We start from the raw sequence: 20,000 nt of genomic DNA, 5'->3' as shown, positions 1-20,000 counted from the left end.
CTTTGAAATAAGTAAGCAAGGTTAGTTTGTATTTCATCCAACAATCTGTGCTACAAATTATGGCTACAGTATATGCAATTTCATCCACTTTTTGAGATTGCCTTTCGCTTACGGCCATACCGGCCTGAGTACTCCTGATCTCGTCCGATCTCGGAAGCTAAGCAGGGTCGGGCCTGGTTAGTACTTGGATGGGAGACCGCCTGGGAATACCAGGTGCTGTAAGCTTTTTGTCACTGCCCAGTGGAATTTCAACTCTTTGTCCGTTTTTTCCCACAAGGCTTAAATATGTGCCCTCGCTTTGAAATAAGTAAGCAAGGTTAGTTTGTATTTCATCCAACAATCTGTGCTACAAATTATGGCTACAGTATATGCAATTTCTTCCACTTTTTGAGTGACACAAAGATGCTTATCTAAATGGTGGAAATGCAACAGCTGTTAATCAGGCTCACTTTGACTTTACATAGTGCACCAAGAGATAGTTTCTCTCTTACGGCCACACCGGCCTGAGTACGCCTGATCTCGTCCGATCTCGGAAGCTAAGCAGGGTCGGGCCTGGTTAGTACTTGGATGGGAGACCGCCTGGGAATACCAGGTACTGTAAGCTTTTTGTCACTGCCTTGTGGAATTTCAACTCTTTGTCCGTTTTTTCCCACAAGGCTGAAATATGTGCCCTCGCTTTGAAATAAGTAAGCAAGGTTAGTTTGTATTTCATCCAACAATCTGTGCTACAAATTATGGCTACAGTATATGCAATTTCATCCACTTTTTGAGATTGCCTTTCGCTTGCGGCCACACCGGCCTGAGTACGCCTGATCTCGTCCGATCTCGGAAGCTAAGCAGGGTCGGGCCTGGTTAGTACTTGGATGGGAGACCGCCTGGGAATACCAGGTGCTGTAAGCTTTTTGTCACTGCCTTGTGGAATTTCAACTCTTTGTCCGTTTTTTCCCACAAGGCTGAAATATGTGCCCTCGCTTTGAAATAAGTAAGCAAGGTTAGTTTGTATTTCATCCAACAATCTGTGCTACAAATTATGGCTACAGTATATGCAATTTCTTCCACTTTTTGAGTGACACAAAGATGCTTATCTAAATGGTGGAAATGCAACAGCTGTTAATCAGGCTCACTTTGACTTTACATAGTGCACCAAGAGATAGTTTCTCGCTTACGGCCACACCGGCCTGAGTACGCCTGATCTCGTCTGATCTCGGAAGCTAAGCAGGGTCGGGCCTGGTTAGTACTTGGATGGGAGACCGCCTGGGAATACCAGGTGCTGTAAGCTTTTTGTCACTGCCTTGTGGAATTTCAACTCTTTGTCCGTTTTTTCCCACAAGGCTGAAATATGTGCCCTCGCTTTGAAATAAGTAAGCAAGGTTAGTTTGTATTTCATCCAACAATCTGTGCTACAAATTATGGCTACAGTATATGCAATTTCTTCCACTTTTTGAGTGACACAAAGATGCTTATCTAAATGGTGGAAATGCAACAGCTGTTAATCAGGCTCACTTTGACTTTACATAGTGCACCAAGAGATAGTTTCTCACTTACGGCCACACCGGCCTGAGTACGCCTGATCTCGTCCGATCTCGGAAGCTAAGCAGGGTCGGGCCTGGTTAGTACTTGGATGGGAGACCGCCTGGGAATACCAGGTGCTGTAAGCTTTTTGTCACTGCCTTGTGGAATTTCAACTCTTTGTCCGTTTTTTCCCACAAGGCTGAAATATGTGCCCTCGCTTTGAAATAAGTAAGCAAGGTTAGTTTGTATTTCATCCAACAATCTGTGCTACAAATTATGGCTACAGTATATGCAATTTCATCCATTTTTTGAGATTGCCTTTCGCTTACGGCCACACCGGCCTGAGTACGCCTGATCTCGTCCGATCTCGGAAGCTAAGCAGGGTCGGGCCTGGTTAGTACTTGGATGGGAGACCGCCTGGGAATACCAGGTGCTGTAAGCTTTTTGTCACTGCCCAGTGGAATTTCAACTCTTTGTCCGTTTTTTCCCACAAGGCTTAAATATGTGCCCTCGCTTTGAAATAAGTAAGCAAGGTTAGTTTGTATTTCATCCAACAATCTGTGCTACAAATTATGGCTACAGTATATGCAATTTCTTCCACTTTTTGAGTGACACAAAGATGCTTATCTAAATGGTGGAAATGCAACAGCTGTTAATCAGGCTCACTTTGACTTTACATAGTGCACCAAGAGATAGTTTCTCGCTTACGGCCACACCGGCCTGAGTACGCCTGATCTCGTCCGATCTCGGAAGCTAAGCAGGGTCGGGCCTGGTTAGTACTTGAATGGGAGACCGCCTGGGAATACCAGGTGCTGTAAGCTTTTTGTCACTGCCTTGTGGAATTTCAACTCTTTGTCCGTTTTTTCCCACAAGGCTGAAATATGTGCCCTCGCTTTGAAATAAGTAAGCAAGGTTAGTTTGTATTTCATCCAACAATCTGTGCTACAAATTATGGCTACAGTATATGCAATTTCATCCACTTTTTGAGATTGCCTTTCGCCTGCGGCCACACCGGCCTGAGTACGCCTGATCTCGTCCGATCTTGGAAGCTAAGCAGGGTCGGGCCTGGTTAGTACTTGGATGGGAGACCGCCTGGGAATACCAGGTGCTGTAAGCTTTTTGTCACTGCCTTGTGGAATTTCAACTCTTTGTCCGTTTTTTCCCACAAGGCTGAAATATGTGCCCTCGCTTTGAAATAAGTAAGCAAGGTTAGTTTGTATTTCATCCAACAATCTGTGCTACAAATTATGGCTACAGTATATGCAATTTCATCCACTTTTTGAGATTGCCTTTCGCTTACGGCCACACCGGCCTGAGTACGCCCCTTTTTGGTAGTTTCAGGAAGTGAGTGAGCAGCAGGTGTTTGAATTGTTTGGAGAGAAAAAAAAAAAAAAAATAGTTTTTGGTTTTGGTTGTTCTTATATTTTAAGTTTAGGAAGTTTGTGTTGGGAGTGTAGTTTATTATAAATATTTGCGTTTTTATCCCCCAACGGCGTGAGCTGTTTGGGGGATTCTACGTAAAATAACCAGACGGATTCAATGGCTTCGACATCAAGAATAACGAAAATAACGAGAATGGACAACGGAGAAAAAAGAGCGTCGAATGAAGAGTTGAGGAGAAGAAAATATGAGAAAGAACTGACGGTGAATGTTGAAGTTATTGGTGAAGAAAAAATAACAACGATGGAATTGCTGAGAGGAATAAAAGAAGTATGCGGAACGATTTTGGGATGTAGAATGAAAGACAGAAATAAGTACGAAATAACCATGTCACATGAGAAGGGAAAAGAAAGACTAATAGATGGGCTAAAAATAAAGAGCTGTCAAGTCATGGCGAAAGAACTGGGGAACGATGAACTTGTGGTGTCCTTTTTGAACTTGCCGGCATATATTACGGACGATGAAATACATGAGAAATTACAAGGATGGAAAGTGAATGCGATAACACCAATCAAGAGGAGGATGTGGCCAGGAACGGACATTGTGGACGGGACGAGATTTTGTAAAGTGAAGTTTACGGACAGTGTGCAATCATTGCCTTACTCAACAAAGTTCAATACAGTTGAGGGATTTGAATATTTCCGAGTGATCCACGATAACCAAGTTAAGGTATGTAGACTATGTATTCAACCGGGACACATACTTAAAGAATGTCCAGAATTTATATGTCATAAATGTGGTGAACAAGGGCATTATGCCAGGGAATGTTCGAACATTGGTGATATGTGTAGCAGGTGTGACAGACCTAAGGACAGATGTAAATGTAAGAAGGTGGATGATGTCTTATTTCTGCAAACAATGGACCTCATTACTGAAGAAGATGAAGAGAGTGTGGCTATGGAGAGAGGGGAAGAGAGTGATATGGAAAGTGTGTCGCAGGTGATTGCAGAGACAGCTATAGATGTGCTTGGAGAGTATGTAATTCCTTCTGGCAGTACTCGAGATGCAGTCTTGGTCTCTGCTGCTGACACGGTGGAGCAGCAGCACAGGATTGGTGAATTAGATACACAGGTAGAGATGGTGCAAGGTGCTTCTCAGGTGCCTGAACCTGCTTTAAGCCTGTGTGAAAATAACACCAAGGAGAGGGCTGGGTCCACTGGAGTTGATGGCACGGTTAAAGAGCATTTTACAAAAGGTTTGAATGTTGCTCCTCTCATAAATCCAAGTCATGAGTCGGAAGAAGAAATAGATAGTGAGGATTTTCAGTTGTTTGCTAGAAATAAGAGATCATTGACGAAAGCTAGGGAGGTGATGGGATCTGGTAAAAAGAAAAAGTCTATTTTGAAATGACGTGTTTTTCTTTGACTATATTTCTGCATACATTAACAATGGTTAAAGTTGCATCACTAAATGGGAACAGTCTGAGAAATATGAACAAATTGGAGCAGGTTTTGGTGTCTGTAAAAGCTGACATGTGGTGTTTTCAAGAGACTAATTGGACAGACTCCAAAATGTTAGAGATTAAGAGCAAATGGTCTGAGCTAATATTTTGTAGTCACGGAAGTGAAAAAACATGTGGAGTTGCTATTCTGGTAAAAAATGATGTGGTTCAAAATGTCAAGCAGGTATATGCAGATAATCGGGGCAGACTTATTGTTATTGAGTTTGAAGTGCAAAATGTCATTTTCCGTCTAATTAATGTTTATGCTTCGAATATTGAATCGGAAAGGAGAGATATGTTTAATAACCTAAGATCACTGTGTTCAGAAAATTGTATACTGGTAGGAGATTTTAACGTGAAGTGCACTAGAATAGATGTCTCGAGATGTGATAGCTACAGACATGATTCGTCTAGAAATGCTTTATGGGAATTAATGAAAAATGAAAATCTTGTAGATATATGGAGGGCTGAAAATTTAAATAGAAGAGTGTTTTCGAGAAGGCAGGTGGTGTTAAATGAACTAAAACAAAGCAGAATTGATTTATGTTTAGTAAAAGAAGATATGATACAGCAGGTTCAGAAGATGTCATATAACTTTACAGCATACAGTGATCATGCAGTAATGTCATTTCAGATAGGTTTTGCTGTGGAGATGAGAGGGGGAGGTGTCTGGTGTTTAAATGCCAGTCTGTTAAAGGAGGAAAGTTATATAAAGGAAATTGTTGAATGTATCGAAGGTGAAATGTCTAATGTACTGTTAAAAGAGAATGTGTGTTTATGGTGGGAAGAAGTGAAAGTTAAAGTAAAAAACAGGAGTATTAGGTACTCCAAAAATCGTAACCGTGTCGATAAGTTGAAAGAAAAAATGCTTAGAAATAGGATGTTGCAGGAACTTGAAAAGGCTGATGCTGATCCAGACTATGATGTAGTGAACTATTTGAAAATCCATGCAGAGCTAGGGTTTTATGAAAAAAAGAAATGTTTAGGTGCTATTGTTAGGAGTAAGGCACAGTACGCCTTGGAGGGAGAGAAATGTACTTCCTTTTTTCTGGGGCTTGAAAAACGAAAGCAATTTAAGAGTTATATTGTGGAATTGGAAAATGAAAAAGGTGTAAAGGTAAATGATTTTGTGGACATCGTAGATTCAGTTGAATCCTTTTACAGAAATCTTTATAAAAAGAATGATGTAGATAAAGTGTGTGTTGAAAAAGTGTTGGAGAAAATCAGTGCCAAAGTATCTCAGACAGATAGAAGGATGTGTGATGAAAATATTTCAATTATAGAAATCAAGGAAGCAATTGAGAACACTCAAGGAAATAAAAGTCCAGGTTTGGATGGTTTAACAAATGAATTCTATAAAGTTTTTGTGGATATTTTGGCACCCATTTTATTGAAGGTTTTTCAGTATATGGAAGAGAATAAGGAAATCCCTGAGTCTATGTCAATTGGTATGTTAACCATCTTATTTAAAAATAGAGGCAGTAGGTTAAAGTTAGAAAATTATAGGCCTATTAGTCTTCTAAATTCAGATTATAAAATACTGACTAAAGTTTTAGCTAATAGGATGAAAAAGGTGATTGGGAGTATTATTACATCAACACAAGCCTACGGAATACCTGGAAGAGATGTTGCAGATATAATTTGTACAATTAGAGATGTTGTTAATCATATGAAAAATGAAGGTGGTATAGTTTTAAGTTTAGATTTTAAGAAAGCTTTTGATAAAGTGGAACATAGTTTTCTGCTACAGACTTTGGAGAGGTTTGGTTTTGGGCCAAAATTTGTATCTTGGATTAAATTGTTGTATAGTGGAGCAAAAAGTTGTGTTAAATGTAACGGAGTGTTAACAGATACATTCCCTATAGAGAGGTCAGTAAGGCAGGGTTGTCCTTTGTCAGCTCTATTGTACAGTGTTTCTACGGAACCTTTAGCTGTTTTGATACTTGGAGACAAAGAGGTGAGGGGTGTTGGAATCCCAGGTGGTGGTGTCAGTGTTATACATCAGTACGCTGATGACACTACTTTTACTGTGAAGGATGTAGGTAGCATTGAAAGCATTATGAAAATCATAGATATCTACTGTAAGGCATCAGGGGCTGAAGTTAATATAGAGAAGACAGAAATTATGTTTTTTGGGGATATTGATGCAAATAAGTGTGAGATTCCATTTAAGGTAGCTAAGGATTTTATGAAGGTGCTGGGAGTAAATATTGGTGTAAAGGAGAAAGAGGCAAGGGATATAACTTGGACGGGGATTCTCAATAAAATCAAGCAAACTTTGAATTTCTGGAAAAATAGAAAATTAAAGTTAAAAGGTAAAGTAATTGTAGTAAATGCTTTGGTATCATCTAAACTTGTGTATATTTTGGGAGTTCTAGACATGCCAGAGTGGGTTATAAATGAATTGAATAATGTGGTGTCTAACTTTATATGGGATGGTAAAGGTGTTAGAATTGCGCAGAAAACATTGATAGCGGACTATGATGATGGAGGTTTAAAACTTGTAGATTTTGACATTAAAAGAAAAGCTATTAGGATAAAAACAGTAAAGAAATATTTATATGACAGTTTAGATTATGGCTGGAAACATTTTTTCAAAGTCTATTTAGATGAGAGTGGTGGATGTGAAGATAATGGTTTGTTGATGGATCTTAAAAGGAAAATGTGTGAAAAGGTACCAGATTTTTATAAAGAAGTGCTAAATGCATGGGCAGAGTTGTTGCCTAATGTGTATTATGAGTGTGGGCATATTGACCTAATTATGAATCACCCTGTTTTTCTGAATGAGAAAATTAAGTACAAAGAAAAGGTGTTATATAGTGAAGTATTCATGAGTGCAGGTCTTAGACAGATAAAAGACTACACATATGAGGTAATTCCAGGTTTTTTTCCTGAAGAAGCTATTTTTGACACTATCCATGAATGGGATGTAGAGGTGGGTAGGGGAACAGTGAAGAATATGTACGAGAAGATAAAAGAAAGTATACCAAGCACATGGGTGGATTTAATAAATAGTGAAGTTGTTAGAGAAGGTTTATTTGTCTTTCCTAATTTATTTATTGGTAACAGTAAGGAGAAGGCTCAGTTATCTAGTATCCCGGTGAAAAAATTCTATAAAATAATGGTAGAGAAAAATGTGAAAAGGCCAGCTGCGGAGAAAGTTTGGAAAGGAATTTTTCCAACTTTGGACGTAAAAAAGATATGGAAAACTTTAAATGTAAAATATAATAGTATGGAATGTGAAAGTAACGATTTTAAAATAAGGCATAATCGTATATATACAAAGGTGGTGTTACATCAAATCAATAGGGAAATAAAAAGAGAATGTGATCTATGTGGTGAGTTACCAGAAAATTTAATACATTTGTTTGTGGAATGTGAGGAGTTAAAATATTTATTTTGTAAGGTAAAGGGAATGATACATAGAAACTGGAAGGGTGATATTTTGAAAAAATATGTGTGGAATGAATTGGTGTTATTTGGCATGGATGGTAAATGTGAGGGTGTTAATGTTGTTTTGTTAAATGTTGTTTTGAGTTTTGTGAGGTATGCTATTTTTTGTAGGAGGAATTTTGCTTTTTTTGAGGGGAAGAGGGTAAGGGTGTGGGATATTTTTGTAGTATTGTTTAAGAAGCATATAGATATGTTTCATTGTTATGGAAGGGAATGTTTTGATGAAGCTTTTGTGGAGGGGAGTGGGTTGATTTCAAGGGTGGATGGTGGAAGAATTGCTTATCATTTTTGAAATATATTGGTATGTTAATTTCCTTTTGGTTTGTATAGTTGTTCGGTGAGTTGATTTCAACATGCCTGTTTTGTGTGATTAGAATTGAATGTTATGTTTTTATAAGTTTTTGTTGTATTTTATTTATTAAAAAAAAAAAAAAAAAAAAAGTACGCCTGATCTCGTCCGATCTCGGAAGCTAAGCAGGGTCGGGCCTGGTTAGTACTTGGATGGGAGACCGCCTGGGAATACCAGGTGCTGTAAGCTTTTTGTCACTGCCTTGTGGAATTTCAACTCTTTAAAAAAAAAGAAAAAAAAAAAAAAAAAAAAAAAAAAAAAAAAGTACGCCTGATCTCGTCTGATCTCGGAAGCTAAGCAGGGTCGGGCCTGGTTAGTACTTTGATGGGAGACCGCCTGGGAATACCAGGTGCTGTAAGCTTTTTGTCACTGCCTTGTGGAATTTCAACTCTTTGTCCGTTTTTTCCCACAAGGCTGAAATATGTGCCCTCGCTTTGAAATAAGTAAGCAAGGTTAGTTTGTATTTCATCCAACAATCTGTGCTACAAATTATGGCTACAGTATATGCAATTTCTTCCACTTTTTGAGTGACACAAAGATGCTTATCTAAATGGTGGAAATGCAACAGCTGTTAATCAGGCTCACTTTGACTTTACATAGTGCACCAAGAGATAGTTTCTCACTTACGGCCACACCGGCCTGAGTACGCCTGATCTCGTCCGATCTCGGAAGCTAAGCAGGGTCGGGCCTGGTTAGTACTTGGATGGGAGACCGCCTGGGAATACCAGGTGCTGTAAGCTTTTTGTCACTGCCCAGTGGAATTTCAACTCTTTGTCCGTTTTTTCCCACAAGGCTTAAATATGTGCCCTCGCTTTGAAATAAGTAAGCAAGGTTAGTTTGTATTTCATCCAACAATCTGTGCTACAAATTATGGCTACAGTATATGCAATTTCTTCCACTTTTTGAGTGACACAAAGATGCTTATCTAAATGGTGGAAATGCAACAGCTGTTAATCAGGCTCACTTTGACTTTACATAGTGCACCAAGAGATAGTTTCTCGTTTACGGCCACACCGGCCTGAGTACGCCTGATCTCGTCCGATCTCGGAAGCTAAGCAGGGTCGGGCCTGGTTAGTACTTGAATGGGAGACCGCCTGGGAATACCAGGTGCTGTAAGCTTTTTGTCACTGCCTTGTGGAATTTCAACTCTTTGTCCGTTTTTTCCCACAAGGCTGAAATATGTGCCCTCGCTTTGAAATAAGTAAGCAAGGTTAGTTTGTATTTCATCCAACAATCTGTGCTACAAATTATGGCTACAGTATATGCAATTTCATCCACTTTTTGAGATTGCCTTTCGCTTGCGGCCACACCGGCCTGAGTACGCCTGATCTCGTCCGATCTTGGAAGCTAAGCAGGGTCGGGCCTGGTTAGTACTTGGATGGGAGACCGCCTGGGAATACCAGGTGCTGTAAGCTTTTTGTCACTGCCTTGTGGAATTTCAACTCTTTGTCCGTTTTTTCCCACAAGGCTGAAATATGTGCCCTCGCTTTGAAATAAGTAAGCAAGGTTAGTTTGTATTTCATCCAACAATCTGTGCTACAAATTATGGCTACAGTATATGCAATTTCTTCCACTTTTTGAGTGACACAAAGATGCTTATCTAAATGGTGGAAATGCAACAGCTGTTAATCAGGCTCACTTTGACTTTACATAGTGCACCAAGAGATAGTTTCTCGCTTACGGCCACACCGGCCTGAGTACCCCTGATCTCGTCCGATCTCGGAAGCTAAGCAGGGTCGGGCCTGGTTAGTACTTGGATGGGAGACCGCCTGGGAATACCAGGTGCTGTAAGCTTTTTGTCACTGCCTTGTGGAATTTCAACTCTTTGTCCGTTTTTTCCCACAAGGCTGAAATATGTGCCCTCGCTTTGAAATAAGTAAGCAAGGTTAGTTTGTATTTCATCCAACAATCTGTGCTACAAATTATGGCTACAGTATATGCAATTTCATCCACTTTTTGAGATTGCCTTTCGCTTACGGCCACACCGGCCTGAGTACGCCTGATCTCGTCCGATCTCGGAAGCTAAGCAGGGTCGGGCCTGGTTAGTACTTGGATGGGAGACCGCCTGGGAATACCAGGTGCTGTAAGCTTTTTGTCACTGCCTTGTGGAATTTCAACTCTTTGTCCGTTTTTTCCCACAAGGCTGAAATATGTGCCCTCGCTTTGAAATAAGTAAGCAAGGTTAGTTTGTATTTCATCCAACAATCTGTGCTACAAATTATGGCTACAGTATATGCAATTTCTTCCACTTTTTGAGTGACACAAAGATGCTTATCTAAATGGTGGAAATGCAACAGCTGTTAATCAGGCTCACTTTGACTTTACATAGTGCACCAAGAGATAGTTTCTCGTTTACGGCCACACCGGCCTGAGTACGCCTGATCTCGTCCGATCTCGGAAGCTAAGCAGGGTCGGGCCTGGTTAGTACTTGAATGGGAGACCGCCTGGGAATACCAGGTGCTGTAAGCTTTTTGTCACTGCCTTGTGGAATTTCAACTCTTTGTCCGTTTTTTCCCACAAGGCTGAAATATGTGCCCTCGCTTTGAAATAAGTAAGCAAGGTTAGTTTGTATTTCATCCAACAATCTGTGCTACAAATTATGGCTACAGTATATGCAATTTCATCCATTTTTTGAGATTGCCTTTCGCTTACGGCCACACCGGCCTGAGTACGCCTGATCTCGTCCGATCTCGGAAGCTAAGCAGGGTCGGGCCTGGTTAGTACTTGGATGGGAGACCGCCTGGGAATACCAGGTGCTGTAAGCTTTTTGTCACTGCCCAGTGGAATTTCAACTCTTTGTCCGTTTTTTCCCACAAGGCTTAAATATGTGCCCTCGCTTTGAAATAAGTAAGCAAGGTTAGTTTGTATTTCATCCAACAATCTGTGCTACAAATTATGGCTACAGTATATGCAATTTCTTCCACTTTTTGAGTGACACAAAGATGCTTATCTAAATGGTGGAAATGCAACAGCTGTTAATCAGGCTCACTTTGACTTTACATAGTGCACCAAGAGATAGTTTCTCGTTTACGGCCACACCGGCCTGAGTACGCCTGATCTCGTCCGATCTCGGAAGCTAAGCAGGGTCGGGCCTGGTTAGTACTTGAATGGGAGACCGCCTGGGAATACCAGGTGCTGTAAGCTTTTTGTCACTGCCTTGTGGAATTTCAACTCTTTGTCCGTTTTTTCCCACAAGGCTGAAATATGTGCCCTCGCTTTGAAATAAGTAAGCAAGGTTAGTTTGTATTTCATCCAACAATCTGTGCTACAAATTATGGCTACAGTATATGCAATTTCATCCACTTTTTGAGATTGCCTTTCGCTTGCGGCCACACCGGCCTGAGTACGCCTGATCTCGTCCGATCTTGGAAGCTAAGCAGGGTCGGGCCTGGTTAGTACTTGGATGGGAGACCGCCTGGGAATACCAGGTGCTGTAAGCTTTTTGTCACTGCCTTGTGGAATTTCAACTCTTTGTCCGTTTTTTCCCACAAGGCTGAAATATGTGCCCTCGCTTTGAAATAAGTAAGCAAGGTTAGTTTGTATTTCATCCAACAATCTGTGCTACAAATTATGGCTACAGTATATGCAATTTCTTCCACTTTTTGAGTGACACAAAGATGCTTATCTAAATGGTGGAAATGCAACAGCTGTTAATCAGGCTCACTTTGACTTTACATAGTGCACCAAGAGATAGTTTCTCGTTTACGGCCACACCGGCCTGAGTACGCCTGATCTCGTCCGATCTCGGAAGCTAAGCAGGGTCGGGCCTGGTTAGTACTTGAATGGGAGACCGCCTGGGAATACCAGGTGCTGTAAGCTTTTTGTCACTGCCTTGTGGAATTTCAACTCTTTGTCCGTTTTTTCCCACAAGGCTGAAATATGTGCCCTCGCTTTGAAATAAGTAAGCAAGGTTAGTTTGTATTTCATCCAACAATCTGTGCTACAAATTATGGCTACAGTATATGCAATTTCATCCATTTTTTGAGATTGCCTTTCGCTTACGGCCACACCGGCCTGAGTACGCCTGATCTCGTCCGATCTCGGAAGCTAAGCAGGGTCGGGCCTGGTTAGTACTTGGATGGGAGACCGCCTGGGAATACCAGGTGCTGTAAGCTTTTTGTCACTGCCCAGTGGAATTTCAACTCTTTGTCCGTTTTTTCCCACAAGGCTTAAATATGTGCCCTCGCTTTGAAATAAGTAAGCAAGGTTAGTTTGTATTTCATCCAACAATCTGTGCTACAAATTATGGCTACAGTATATGCAATTTCTTCCACTTTTTGAGTGACACAAAGATGCTTATCTAAATGGTGGAAATGCAACAGCTGTTAATCAGGCTCACTTTGACTTTACATAGTGCACCAAGAGATAGTTTCTCGTTTACGGCCACACCGGCCTGAGTACGCCTGATCTCGTCCGATCTCGGAAGCTAAGCAGGGTCGGGCCTGGTTAGTACTTGAATGGGAGACCGCCTGGGAATACCAGGTGCTGTAAGCTTTTTGTCACTGCCTTGTGGAATTTCAACTCTTTGTCCGTTTTTTCCCACAAGGCTGAAATATGTGCCCTCGCTTTGAAATAAGTAAGCAAGGTTAGTTTGTATTTCATCCAACAATCTGTGCTACAAATTATGGCTACAGTATATGCAATTTCATCCACTTTTTGAGATTGCCTTTCGCTTGCGGCCACACCGGCCTGAGTACGCCTGATCTCGTCCGATCTTGGAAGCTAAGCAGGGTCGGGCCTGGTTAGTACTTGGATGGGAGACCGCCTGGGAATACCAGGTGCTGTAAGCTTTTTGTCACTGCCTTGTGGAATTTCAACTCTTTGTCCGTTTTTTCCCACAAGGCTGAAATATGTGCCCTCGCTTTGAAATAAGTAAGCAAGGTTAGTTTGTATTTCATCCAACAATCTGTGCTACAAATTATGGCTACAGTATATGCAATTTCTTCCACTTTTTGAGTGACACAAAGATGCTTATCTAAATGGTGGAAATGCAACAGCTGTTAATCAGGCTCACTTTGACTTTACATAGTGCACCAAGAGATAGTTTCTCGCTTACGGCCACACCGGCCTGAGTACGCCTGATCTCGTCCGATCTCGGAAGCTAAGCAGGGTCGGGCCTGGTTAGTACTTGAATGGGAGACCGCCTGGGAATACCAGGTGCTGTAAGCTTTTTGTCACTGCCTTGTGGAATTTCAACTCTTTGTCCGTTTTTTCCCACAAGGCTGAAATATGTGCCCTCGCTTTGAAATAAGTAAGCAAGGTTAGTTTGTATTTCATCCAACAATCTGTGCTACAAATTATGGCTACAGTATATGCAATTTCATCCACTTTTTGAGATTTTGCTTTTCGCTTGCGGCCACACCGGCCTGAGTACGCCTGATCTCGTCCGATCTCGGAAGCTAAGCAGGGTCGGGCCTGGTTAGTACTTGGATGGGAGACCGCCTGGGAATACCAGGTGCTGTAAGCTTTTTGTCACTGCCTTGTGGAATTTCAACTCTTTGTCCGTTTTTTCCCACAAGGCTGAAATATGTGCCCTCGCTTTGAAATAAGTAAGCAAGGTTAGTTTGTATTTCATCCAACAATCTGTGCTACAAATTATGGCTACAGTATATGCAATTTCTTCCACTTTTTGAGTGACACAAAGATGCTTATCTAAATGGTGGAAATGCAACAGCTGTTAATCAGGCTCACTTTGACTTTACATAGTGCACCAAGAGATAGTTTCTCGTTTACGGCCACACCGGCCTGAGTACGCCTGATCTCGTCCGATCTCGGAAGCTAAGCAGGGTCGGGCCTGGTTAGTACTTGGATGGGAGACCGCCTGGGAATACCAGGTACTGTAAGCTTTTTGTCACTGCCTTGTGGAATTTCAACTCTTTGTCCGTTTTTTCCCACAAGGCTGAAATATGTGCCCTCGCTTTGAAATAAGTAAGCAAGGTTAGTTTGTATTTCATCCAACAATCTGTGCTACAAATTATGGCTACAGTATATGCAATTTCATCCACTTTTTGAGATTGCCTTTCGCTTGCGGCCACACCGGCCTGAGTACGCCTGATCTCGTCCGATCTCGGAAGCTAAGCAGGGTCGGGCCTGGTTAGTACTTGGATGGGAGACCGCCTGGGAATACCAGGTGCTGTAAGCTTTTTGTCACTGCCTTGTGGAATTTCAACTCTTTGTCCGTTTTTTCCCACAAGGCTGAAATATGTGCCCTCGCTTTGAAATAAGTAAGCAAGGTTAGTTTGTATTTCATCCAACAATCTGTGCTACAAATTATGGCTACAGTATATGCAATTTCTTCCACTTTTTGAGTGACACAAAGATGCTTATCTAAATGGTGGAAATGCAACAGCTGTTAATCAGGCTCACTTTGACTTTACATAGTGCACCAAGAGATAGTTTCTCGCTTACGGCCACACCGGCCTGAGTACGCCTGATCTCGTCTGATCTCGGAAGCTAAGCAGGGTCGGGCCTGGTTAGTACTTGGATGGGAGACCGTCTGGGAATACCAGGTGCTGTAAGCTTTTTGTCACTGCCTTGTGGAATTTCAACTCTTTGTCCGTTTTTTTCCCACAAGGCTGAAATATGTGCCCTCGCTTTGAAATAAGTAAGCAAGGTTAGTTTGTATTTCATCCAACAATCTGTGCTACAAATTATGGCTACAGTATATGCAATTTCATCCACTTTTTGAGATTGCCTTTCGCTTGCGGCCACACCGGCCTGAGTACGCCTGATCTCGTCCGATCTTGGAAGCTAAGCAGGGTCGGGCCTGGTTAGTACTTGGATGGGAGACCGCCTGGGAATACCAGGTGCTGTAAGCTTTTTGTCACTGCCTTGTGGAATTTCAACTCTTTGTCCGTTTTTTCCCACAAGGCTGAAATATGTGCCCTCGCTTTGAAATAAGTAAGCAAGGTTAGTTTGTATTTCATCCAACAATCTGTGCTACAAATTATGGCTACAGTATATGCAATTTCTTCCACTTTTTGAGTGACACAAAGATGCTTATCTAAATGGTGGAAATGCAACAGCTGTTAATCAGGCTCACTTTGACTTTACATAGTGCACCAAGAGATAGTTTCTCGTTTACGGCCACACCGGCCTGAGTACGCCTGATCTCGTCCGATCTCGGAAGCTAAGCAGGGTCGGGCCTGGTTAGTACTTGAATGGGAGACCGCCTGGGAATACCAGGTGCTGTAAGCTTTTTGTCACTGCCTTGTGGAATTTCAACTCTTTGTCTTTTTTTTCCCACAAGGCTGAAATATGTGCCCTCGCTTTGAAATAAGTAAGCAAGGTTAGTTTGTATTTCATCCAACAATCTGTGCTACAAATTATGGCTACAGTATATGCAATTTCATCCATTTTTTGAGATTGCCTTTCGCTTACGGCCACACCGGCCTGAGTACGCCTGATCTCGTCCGATCTCGGAAGCTAAGCAGGGTCGGGCCTGGTTAGTACTTGGATGGGAGACCGCCTGGGAATACCAGGTGCTGTAAGCTTTTTGTCACTGCCCAGTGGAATTTCAACTCTTTGTCCGTTTTTTCCCACAAGGCTTAAATATGTGCCCTCGCTTTGAAATAAGTAAGCAAGGTTAGTTTGTATTTCATCCAACAATCTGTGCTACAAATTATGGCTACAGTATATGCAATTTCTTCCACTTTTTGAGTGACACAAAGATGCTTATCTAAATGGTGGAAATGCAACAGCTGTTAATCAGGCTCACTTTGACTTTACATAGTGCACCAAGAGATAGTTTCTCGTTTACGGCCACACCGGCCTGAGTACGCCTGATCTCGCCTGATCTCGTCCGATCTCGGAAGCTAAGCAGGGTCGGGCCTGGTTAGTACTTGAATGGGAGACCGCCTGGGAATACCAGGTGCTGTAAGCTTTTTGTCACTGCCTTGTGGAATTTCAACTCTTTGTCCGTTTTTTCCCACAAGGCTGAAATATGTGCCCTCGCTTTGAAATAAGTAAGCAAGGTTAGTTTGTATTTCATCCAACAATCTGTGCTACAAATTATGGCTACAGTATATGCAATTTCATCCACTTTTTGAGATTGCCTTTCGCTTGCGGCCACACCGGCCTGAGTACGCCTGATCTCGTCCGATCTTGGAAGCTAAGCAGGGTCGGGCCTGGTTAGTACTTGGATGGGAGACCGCCTGGGAATACCAGGTGCTGTAAGCTTTTTGTCACTGCCTTGTGGAATTTCAACTCTTTGTCCGTTTTTTCCCACAAGGCTGAAATATGTGCCCTCGCTTTGAAATAAGTAAGCAAGGTTAGTTTGTATTTCATCCAACAATCTGTGCTACAAATTATGGCTACAGTATATGCAATTTCTTCCACTTTTTGAGTGACACAAAGATGCTTATCTAAATGGTGGAAATGCAACAGCTGTTAATCAGGCTCACTTTGACTTTACATAGTGCACCAAGAGATAGTTTCTCGCTTACGGCCACACCGGCCTGAGTACGCCTGATCTCGTCCGATCTCGGAAGCTAAGCAGGGTCGGGCCTGGTTAGTACTTGAATGGGAGACCGCCTGGGAATACCAGGTGCTGTAAGCTTTTTGTCACTGCCTTGTGGAATTTCAACTCTTTGTCCGTTTTTTCCCACAAGGCTGAAATATGTGCCCTCGCTTTGAAATAAGTAAGCAAGGTTAGTTTGTATTTCATCCAACAATCTGTGCTACAAATTATGGCTACAGTATATGCAATTTCATCCACTTTTTGAGATTTTGCTTTTCGCTTGCGGCCACACCGGCCTGAGTACGCCTGATCTCGTCCGATCTCGGAAGCTAAGCAGGGTCGGGCCTGGTTAGTACTTGGATGGGAGACCGCCTGGGAATACCAGGTGCTGTAAGCTTTTTGTCACTGCCTTGTGGAATTTCAACTCTTTGTCCGTTTTTTCCCACAAGGCTGAAATATGTGCCCTCGCTTTGAAATAAGTAAGCAAGGTTAGTTTGTATTTCATCCAACAATCTGTGCTACAAATTATGGCTACAGTATATGCAATTTCATCCACTTTTTGAGATTGCCTTTCGCTTACGGCCACACCGGCCTGAGTACGCCTGATCTAGTCCGATCTCGGAAGCTAAGCAGGGTCGGGCCTGGTTAGTACTTGGATGGGAGACCGCCTGGGAATACCAGGTGCTGTAAGCTTTTTGTCACTGCCTTGTGGAATTTCAACTCTTTGTCCGTTTTTTCCCACAAGGCTGAAATATGTGCCCTCGCTTTGAAATAAGTAAGCAAGGTTAGTTTGTATTTCATCCAACAATCTGTGCTACAAATTATGGCTACAGTATATGCAATTTCTTCCACTTTTTGAGTGACACAAAGATGCTTATCTAAATGGTGGAAATGCAACAGCTGTTAATCAGGCTCACTTTGACTTTACATAGTGCACCAAGAGATAGTTTCTCGCTTACGGCCACACCGGCCTGAGTACGCCTGATCTCGTCCGATCTCGGAAGCTAAGCAGGGTCGGGCCTGGTTAGTACTTGGATGGGAGACCGCCTGGGAATACCAGGTGCTGTAAGCTTTTTGTCACTGCCTTGTGGAATTTCAACTCTTTGTCCGTTTTTTCCCACAAGGCTGAAATATGTGCCCTCGCTTTGAAATAAGTAAGCAAGGTTAGTTTGTATTTCATCCAACAATCTGTGCTACAAATTATGGCTACAGTATATGCAATTTCATCCATTTTTTGAGATTGCCTTTCGCTTACGGCCACACCGGCCTGAGTACGCCTGATCTCGTCCGATCTCGGAAGCTAAGCAGGGTTGGGCCTGGTTAGTACTTGGATGGGAGACCGCCTGGGAATACCAGGTGCTGTAAGCTTTTTGTCACTGCCCAGTGGAATTTCAACTCTTTGTCCGTTTTTTCCCACAAGGCTTAAATATGTGCCCTCGCTTTGAAATAAGTAAGCAAGGTTAGTTTGTATTTCATCCAACAATCTGTGCTACAAATTATGGCTACAGTATATGCAATTTCTTCCACTTTTTGAGTGACACAAAGATGCTTATCTAAATGGTGGAAATGCAACAGCTGTTAATCAGGCTCACTTTGACTTTACATAGTGCACCAAGAGATAGTTTCTCGTTTACGGCCACACCGGCCTGAGTACGCCTGATCTCGTCCGATCTCGGAAGCTAAGCAGGGTCGGGCCTGGTTAGTACTTGAATGGGAGACCGCCTGGGAATACCAGGTGCTGTAAGCGTTTTGTCACTGCCTTGTGGAATTTCAACTCTTTGTCCGTTTTTTCCCACAAGGCTGAAATATGTGCCCTCGCTTTGAAATAAGTAAGCAAGGTTAGTTTGTATTTCATCCAACAATCTGTGCTACAAATTATGGCTACAGTATATGCAATTTCATCCACTTTTTGAGATTGCCTTTCGCTTGCGGCCACACCGGCCTGAGTACGCCTGATCTCGTCCGATCTTGGAAGCTAAGCAGGGTCGGGCCTGGTTAGTACTTGGATGGGAGACCGCCTGGGAATACCAGGTGCTGTAAGCTTTTTGTCACTGCCTTGTGGAATTTCAACTCTTTGTCCGTTTTTTCCCACAAGGCTGAAATATGTGCCCTCGCTTTGAAATAAGTAAGCAAGGTTAGTTTGTATTTCATCCAACAATCTGTGCTACAAATTATGGCTACAGTATATGCAATTTCTTCCACTTTTTGAGTGACACAAAGATGCTTATCTAAATGGTGGAAATGCAACAGCTGTTAATCAGGCTCACTTTGACTTTACATAGTGCACCAAGAGATAGTTTCTCGTTTACGGCCACACCGGCCTGAGTACGCCTGATCTCGTCCGATCTCGGAAGCTAAGCAGGGTCGGGCCTGGTTAGTACTTGAATGGGAGACCGCCTGGGAATACCAGGTGCTGTAAGCTTTTTGTCACTGCCTTGTGGAATTTCAACTCTTTGTCCGTTTTTTCCCACAAGGCTGAAATATGTGCCCTCGCTTTGAAATAAGTAAGCAAGGTTAGTTTGTATTTCATCCAACAATCTGTGCTACAAATTATGGCTACAGTATATGCAATTTCATCCATTTTTGAGATTGCCTTTCGCTTACGGCCACACCGGCCTGAGTACGCCTGATCTCGTCCGATCTCGGAAGCTAAGCAGGGTCGGGCCTGGTTAGTACTTGGATGGGAGACCGCCTGGGAATACCAGGTGCTGTAAGCTTTTTGTCACTGCCCAGTGGAATTTCAACTCTTTGTCCGTTTTTTCCCACAAGGCTTAAATATGTGCCCTCGCTTTGAAATAAGTAAGCAAGGTTAGTTTGTATTTCATCCAACAATCTGTGCTACAAATTATGGCTACAGTATATGCAATTTCTTCCACTTTTTGAGTGACACAAAGATGCTTATCTAAATGGTGGAAATGCAACAGCTGTTAATCAGGCTCACTTTGACTTTACATAGTGCACCAAGAGATAGTTTCTCGTTTACGGCCACACCGGCCTGAGTACGCCTGATCTCGTCCGATCTCGGAAGCTAAGCAGGGTCGGGCCTGGTTAGTACTTGAATGGGAGACCGCCTGGGAATACCAGGTGCTGTAAGCTTTTTGTCACTGCCTTGTGGAATTTCAACTCTTTGTCCGTTTTTTCCCACAAGGCTGAAATATGTGCCCTCGCTTTGAAATAAGTAAGCAAGGTTAGTTTGTATTTCATCCAACAATCTGTGCTACAAATTATGGCTACAGTATATGCAATTTCATCCACTTTTGAGATTGCCTTTCGCTTGCGGCCACACCGGCCTGAGTACGCCTGATCTCGTCCGATCTTGGAAGCTAAGCAGGGTCGGGCCTGGTTGT

At 42.3% G+C, this 20,000-nt stretch overlaps 39 non-coding genes and 2 pseudogenes across 39 annotated transcripts; all 41 read left to right on the top strand.

The window, feature by feature from the left end:
• Window positions 1-106: 106 nt before the first annotated feature.
• On the top strand, window positions 107-225 carry LOC118963538. Its single transcript, XR_005050712.1, has one exon. It is a non-coding gene; the product is annotated as a 5S ribosomal RNA (ribosomal RNA).
• Window positions 226-485: 260 nt separating this feature from the next.
• LOC118963581 lies at window positions 486-604 on the top strand. The gene has a single exon (XR_005050757.1). It is a non-coding gene; the product is annotated as a 5S ribosomal RNA (ribosomal RNA).
• A 177-nt stretch (window positions 605-781) lies between these two features.
• Window positions 782-900, top strand: LOC118963627. Its single transcript, XR_005050800.1, has one exon. It is a non-coding gene; the product is annotated as a 5S ribosomal RNA (ribosomal RNA).
• A 260-nt stretch (window positions 901-1,160) lies between these two features.
• On the top strand, window positions 1,161-1,279 carry LOC118963616. Its single transcript, XR_005050789.1, has one exon. It is a non-coding gene; the product is annotated as a 5S ribosomal RNA (ribosomal RNA).
• Window positions 1,280-1,539: 260 nt separating this feature from the next.
• On the top strand, window positions 1,540-1,658 carry LOC118963550. The gene has a single exon (XR_005050724.1). It is a non-coding gene; the product is annotated as a 5S ribosomal RNA (ribosomal RNA).
• Window positions 1,659-1,835: 177 nt separating this feature from the next.
• On the top strand, window positions 1,836-1,954 carry LOC118963592. Its single transcript, XR_005050765.1, has one exon. It is a non-coding gene; the product is annotated as a 5S ribosomal RNA (ribosomal RNA).
• A 260-nt stretch (window positions 1,955-2,214) lies between these two features.
• LOC118963621 lies at window positions 2,215-2,333 on the top strand. The gene has a single exon (XR_005050794.1). It is a non-coding gene; the product is annotated as a 5S ribosomal RNA (ribosomal RNA).
• Window positions 2,334-2,510: 177 nt separating this feature from the next.
• Window positions 2,511-2,629, top strand: LOC118963589 (annotated as a pseudogene).
• Window positions 2,630-8,816: 6,187 nt separating this feature from the next.
• On the top strand, window positions 8,817-8,935 carry LOC118963549. Its single transcript, XR_005050723.1, has one exon. It is a non-coding gene; the product is annotated as a 5S ribosomal RNA (ribosomal RNA).
• A 260-nt stretch (window positions 8,936-9,195) lies between these two features.
• On the top strand, window positions 9,196-9,314 carry LOC118963564. Its single transcript, XR_005050738.1, has one exon. It is a non-coding gene; the product is annotated as a 5S ribosomal RNA (ribosomal RNA).
• A 177-nt stretch (window positions 9,315-9,491) lies between these two features.
• Window positions 9,492-9,610, top strand: LOC118963580. Its single transcript, XR_005050756.1, has one exon. It is a non-coding gene; the product is annotated as a 5S ribosomal RNA (ribosomal RNA).
• Window positions 9,611-9,870: 260 nt separating this feature from the next.
• On the top strand, window positions 9,871-9,989 carry LOC118963617. The gene has a single exon (XR_005050790.1). It is a non-coding gene; the product is annotated as a 5S ribosomal RNA (ribosomal RNA).
• Window positions 9,990-10,166: 177 nt separating this feature from the next.
• Window positions 10,167-10,285, top strand: LOC118963588. The gene has a single exon (XR_005050764.1). It is a non-coding gene; the product is annotated as a 5S ribosomal RNA (ribosomal RNA).
• A 260-nt stretch (window positions 10,286-10,545) lies between these two features.
• LOC118963563 lies at window positions 10,546-10,664 on the top strand. Its single transcript, XR_005050737.1, has one exon. It is a non-coding gene; the product is annotated as a 5S ribosomal RNA (ribosomal RNA).
• Window positions 10,665-10,841: 177 nt separating this feature from the next.
• LOC118963577 lies at window positions 10,842-10,960 on the top strand. The gene has a single exon (XR_005050751.1). It is a non-coding gene; the product is annotated as a 5S ribosomal RNA (ribosomal RNA).
• Window positions 10,961-11,220: 260 nt separating this feature from the next.
• On the top strand, window positions 11,221-11,339 carry LOC118963562. The gene has a single exon (XR_005050736.1). It is a non-coding gene; the product is annotated as a 5S ribosomal RNA (ribosomal RNA).
• Window positions 11,340-11,516: 177 nt separating this feature from the next.
• Window positions 11,517-11,635, top strand: LOC118963579. Its single transcript, XR_005050755.1, has one exon. It is a non-coding gene; the product is annotated as a 5S ribosomal RNA (ribosomal RNA).
• A 260-nt stretch (window positions 11,636-11,895) lies between these two features.
• LOC118963561 lies at window positions 11,896-12,014 on the top strand. The gene has a single exon (XR_005050735.1). It is a non-coding gene; the product is annotated as a 5S ribosomal RNA (ribosomal RNA).
• Window positions 12,015-12,191: 177 nt separating this feature from the next.
• LOC118963566 lies at window positions 12,192-12,310 on the top strand. The gene has a single exon (XR_005050740.1). It is a non-coding gene; the product is annotated as a 5S ribosomal RNA (ribosomal RNA).
• A 260-nt stretch (window positions 12,311-12,570) lies between these two features.
• On the top strand, window positions 12,571-12,689 carry LOC118963560. Its single transcript, XR_005050734.1, has one exon. It is a non-coding gene; the product is annotated as a 5S ribosomal RNA (ribosomal RNA).
• A 177-nt stretch (window positions 12,690-12,866) lies between these two features.
• On the top strand, window positions 12,867-12,985 carry LOC118963578. The gene has a single exon (XR_005050754.1). It is a non-coding gene; the product is annotated as a 5S ribosomal RNA (ribosomal RNA).
• A 260-nt stretch (window positions 12,986-13,245) lies between these two features.
• Window positions 13,246-13,364, top strand: LOC118963620. Its single transcript, XR_005050793.1, has one exon. It is a non-coding gene; the product is annotated as a 5S ribosomal RNA (ribosomal RNA).
• Window positions 13,365-13,543: 179 nt separating this feature from the next.
• LOC118963626 lies at window positions 13,544-13,662 on the top strand. Its single transcript, XR_005050799.1, has one exon. It is a non-coding gene; the product is annotated as a 5S ribosomal RNA (ribosomal RNA).
• Window positions 13,663-13,922: 260 nt separating this feature from the next.
• On the top strand, window positions 13,923-14,041 carry LOC118963569. Its single transcript, XR_005050743.1, has one exon. It is a non-coding gene; the product is annotated as a 5S ribosomal RNA (ribosomal RNA).
• Window positions 14,042-14,218: 177 nt separating this feature from the next.
• On the top strand, window positions 14,219-14,337 carry LOC118963625. Its single transcript, XR_005050798.1, has one exon. It is a non-coding gene; the product is annotated as a 5S ribosomal RNA (ribosomal RNA).
• Window positions 14,338-14,597: 260 nt separating this feature from the next.
• Window positions 14,598-14,716, top strand: LOC118963628. The gene has a single exon (XR_005050801.1). It is a non-coding gene; the product is annotated as a 5S ribosomal RNA (ribosomal RNA).
• A 178-nt stretch (window positions 14,717-14,894) lies between these two features.
• Window positions 14,895-15,013, top strand: LOC118963576. The gene has a single exon (XR_005050750.1). It is a non-coding gene; the product is annotated as a 5S ribosomal RNA (ribosomal RNA).
• A 260-nt stretch (window positions 15,014-15,273) lies between these two features.
• LOC118963559 lies at window positions 15,274-15,392 on the top strand. Its single transcript, XR_005050733.1, has one exon. It is a non-coding gene; the product is annotated as a 5S ribosomal RNA (ribosomal RNA).
• Window positions 15,393-15,569: 177 nt separating this feature from the next.
• LOC118963555 lies at window positions 15,570-15,688 on the top strand. The gene has a single exon (XR_005050729.1). It is a non-coding gene; the product is annotated as a 5S ribosomal RNA (ribosomal RNA).
• A 260-nt stretch (window positions 15,689-15,948) lies between these two features.
• Window positions 15,949-16,077, top strand: LOC118963590 (annotated as a pseudogene).
• Window positions 16,078-16,254: 177 nt separating this feature from the next.
• On the top strand, window positions 16,255-16,373 carry LOC118963575. The gene has a single exon (XR_005050749.1). It is a non-coding gene; the product is annotated as a 5S ribosomal RNA (ribosomal RNA).
• A 260-nt stretch (window positions 16,374-16,633) lies between these two features.
• LOC118963618 lies at window positions 16,634-16,752 on the top strand. Its single transcript, XR_005050791.1, has one exon. It is a non-coding gene; the product is annotated as a 5S ribosomal RNA (ribosomal RNA).
• Window positions 16,753-16,931: 179 nt separating this feature from the next.
• Window positions 16,932-17,050, top strand: LOC118963624. Its single transcript, XR_005050797.1, has one exon. It is a non-coding gene; the product is annotated as a 5S ribosomal RNA (ribosomal RNA).
• Window positions 17,051-17,227: 177 nt separating this feature from the next.
• Window positions 17,228-17,346, top strand: LOC118963573. Its single transcript, XR_005050747.1, has one exon. It is a non-coding gene; the product is annotated as a 5S ribosomal RNA (ribosomal RNA).
• A 260-nt stretch (window positions 17,347-17,606) lies between these two features.
• On the top strand, window positions 17,607-17,725 carry LOC118963544. The gene has a single exon (XR_005050718.1). It is a non-coding gene; the product is annotated as a 5S ribosomal RNA (ribosomal RNA).
• Window positions 17,726-17,902: 177 nt separating this feature from the next.
• Window positions 17,903-18,021, top strand: LOC118963619. Its single transcript, XR_005050792.1, has one exon. It is a non-coding gene; the product is annotated as a 5S ribosomal RNA (ribosomal RNA).
• A 260-nt stretch (window positions 18,022-18,281) lies between these two features.
• On the top strand, window positions 18,282-18,400 carry LOC118963572. The gene has a single exon (XR_005050746.1). It is a non-coding gene; the product is annotated as a 5S ribosomal RNA (ribosomal RNA).
• Window positions 18,401-18,577: 177 nt separating this feature from the next.
• Window positions 18,578-18,696, top strand: LOC118963574. The gene has a single exon (XR_005050748.1). It is a non-coding gene; the product is annotated as a 5S ribosomal RNA (ribosomal RNA).
• Window positions 18,697-18,956: 260 nt separating this feature from the next.
• On the top strand, window positions 18,957-19,075 carry LOC118963558. Its single transcript, XR_005050732.1, has one exon. It is a non-coding gene; the product is annotated as a 5S ribosomal RNA (ribosomal RNA).
• A 176-nt stretch (window positions 19,076-19,251) lies between these two features.
• LOC118963630 lies at window positions 19,252-19,370 on the top strand. Its single transcript, XR_005050803.1, has one exon. It is a non-coding gene; the product is annotated as a 5S ribosomal RNA (ribosomal RNA).
• A 260-nt stretch (window positions 19,371-19,630) lies between these two features.
• On the top strand, window positions 19,631-19,749 carry LOC118963557. Its single transcript, XR_005050731.1, has one exon. It is a non-coding gene; the product is annotated as a 5S ribosomal RNA (ribosomal RNA).
• The last annotated feature ends 251 nt before the right edge of the window (window positions 19,750-20,000 follow it).

This window comes from Oncorhynchus mykiss, unplaced genomic scaffold (genome assembly GCF_013265735.2).
Source record: "Oncorhynchus mykiss isolate Arlee unplaced genomic scaffold, USDA_OmykA_1.1 un_scaffold_861, whole genome shotgun sequence".
Taxonomy (NCBI): domain Eukaryota; kingdom Metazoa; phylum Chordata; class Actinopteri; order Salmoniformes; family Salmonidae; genus Oncorhynchus; species Oncorhynchus mykiss.
Note: the sequence above shows the minus strand (reverse complement) of the source record. Positions and strands in the feature narration are given on the sequence as shown.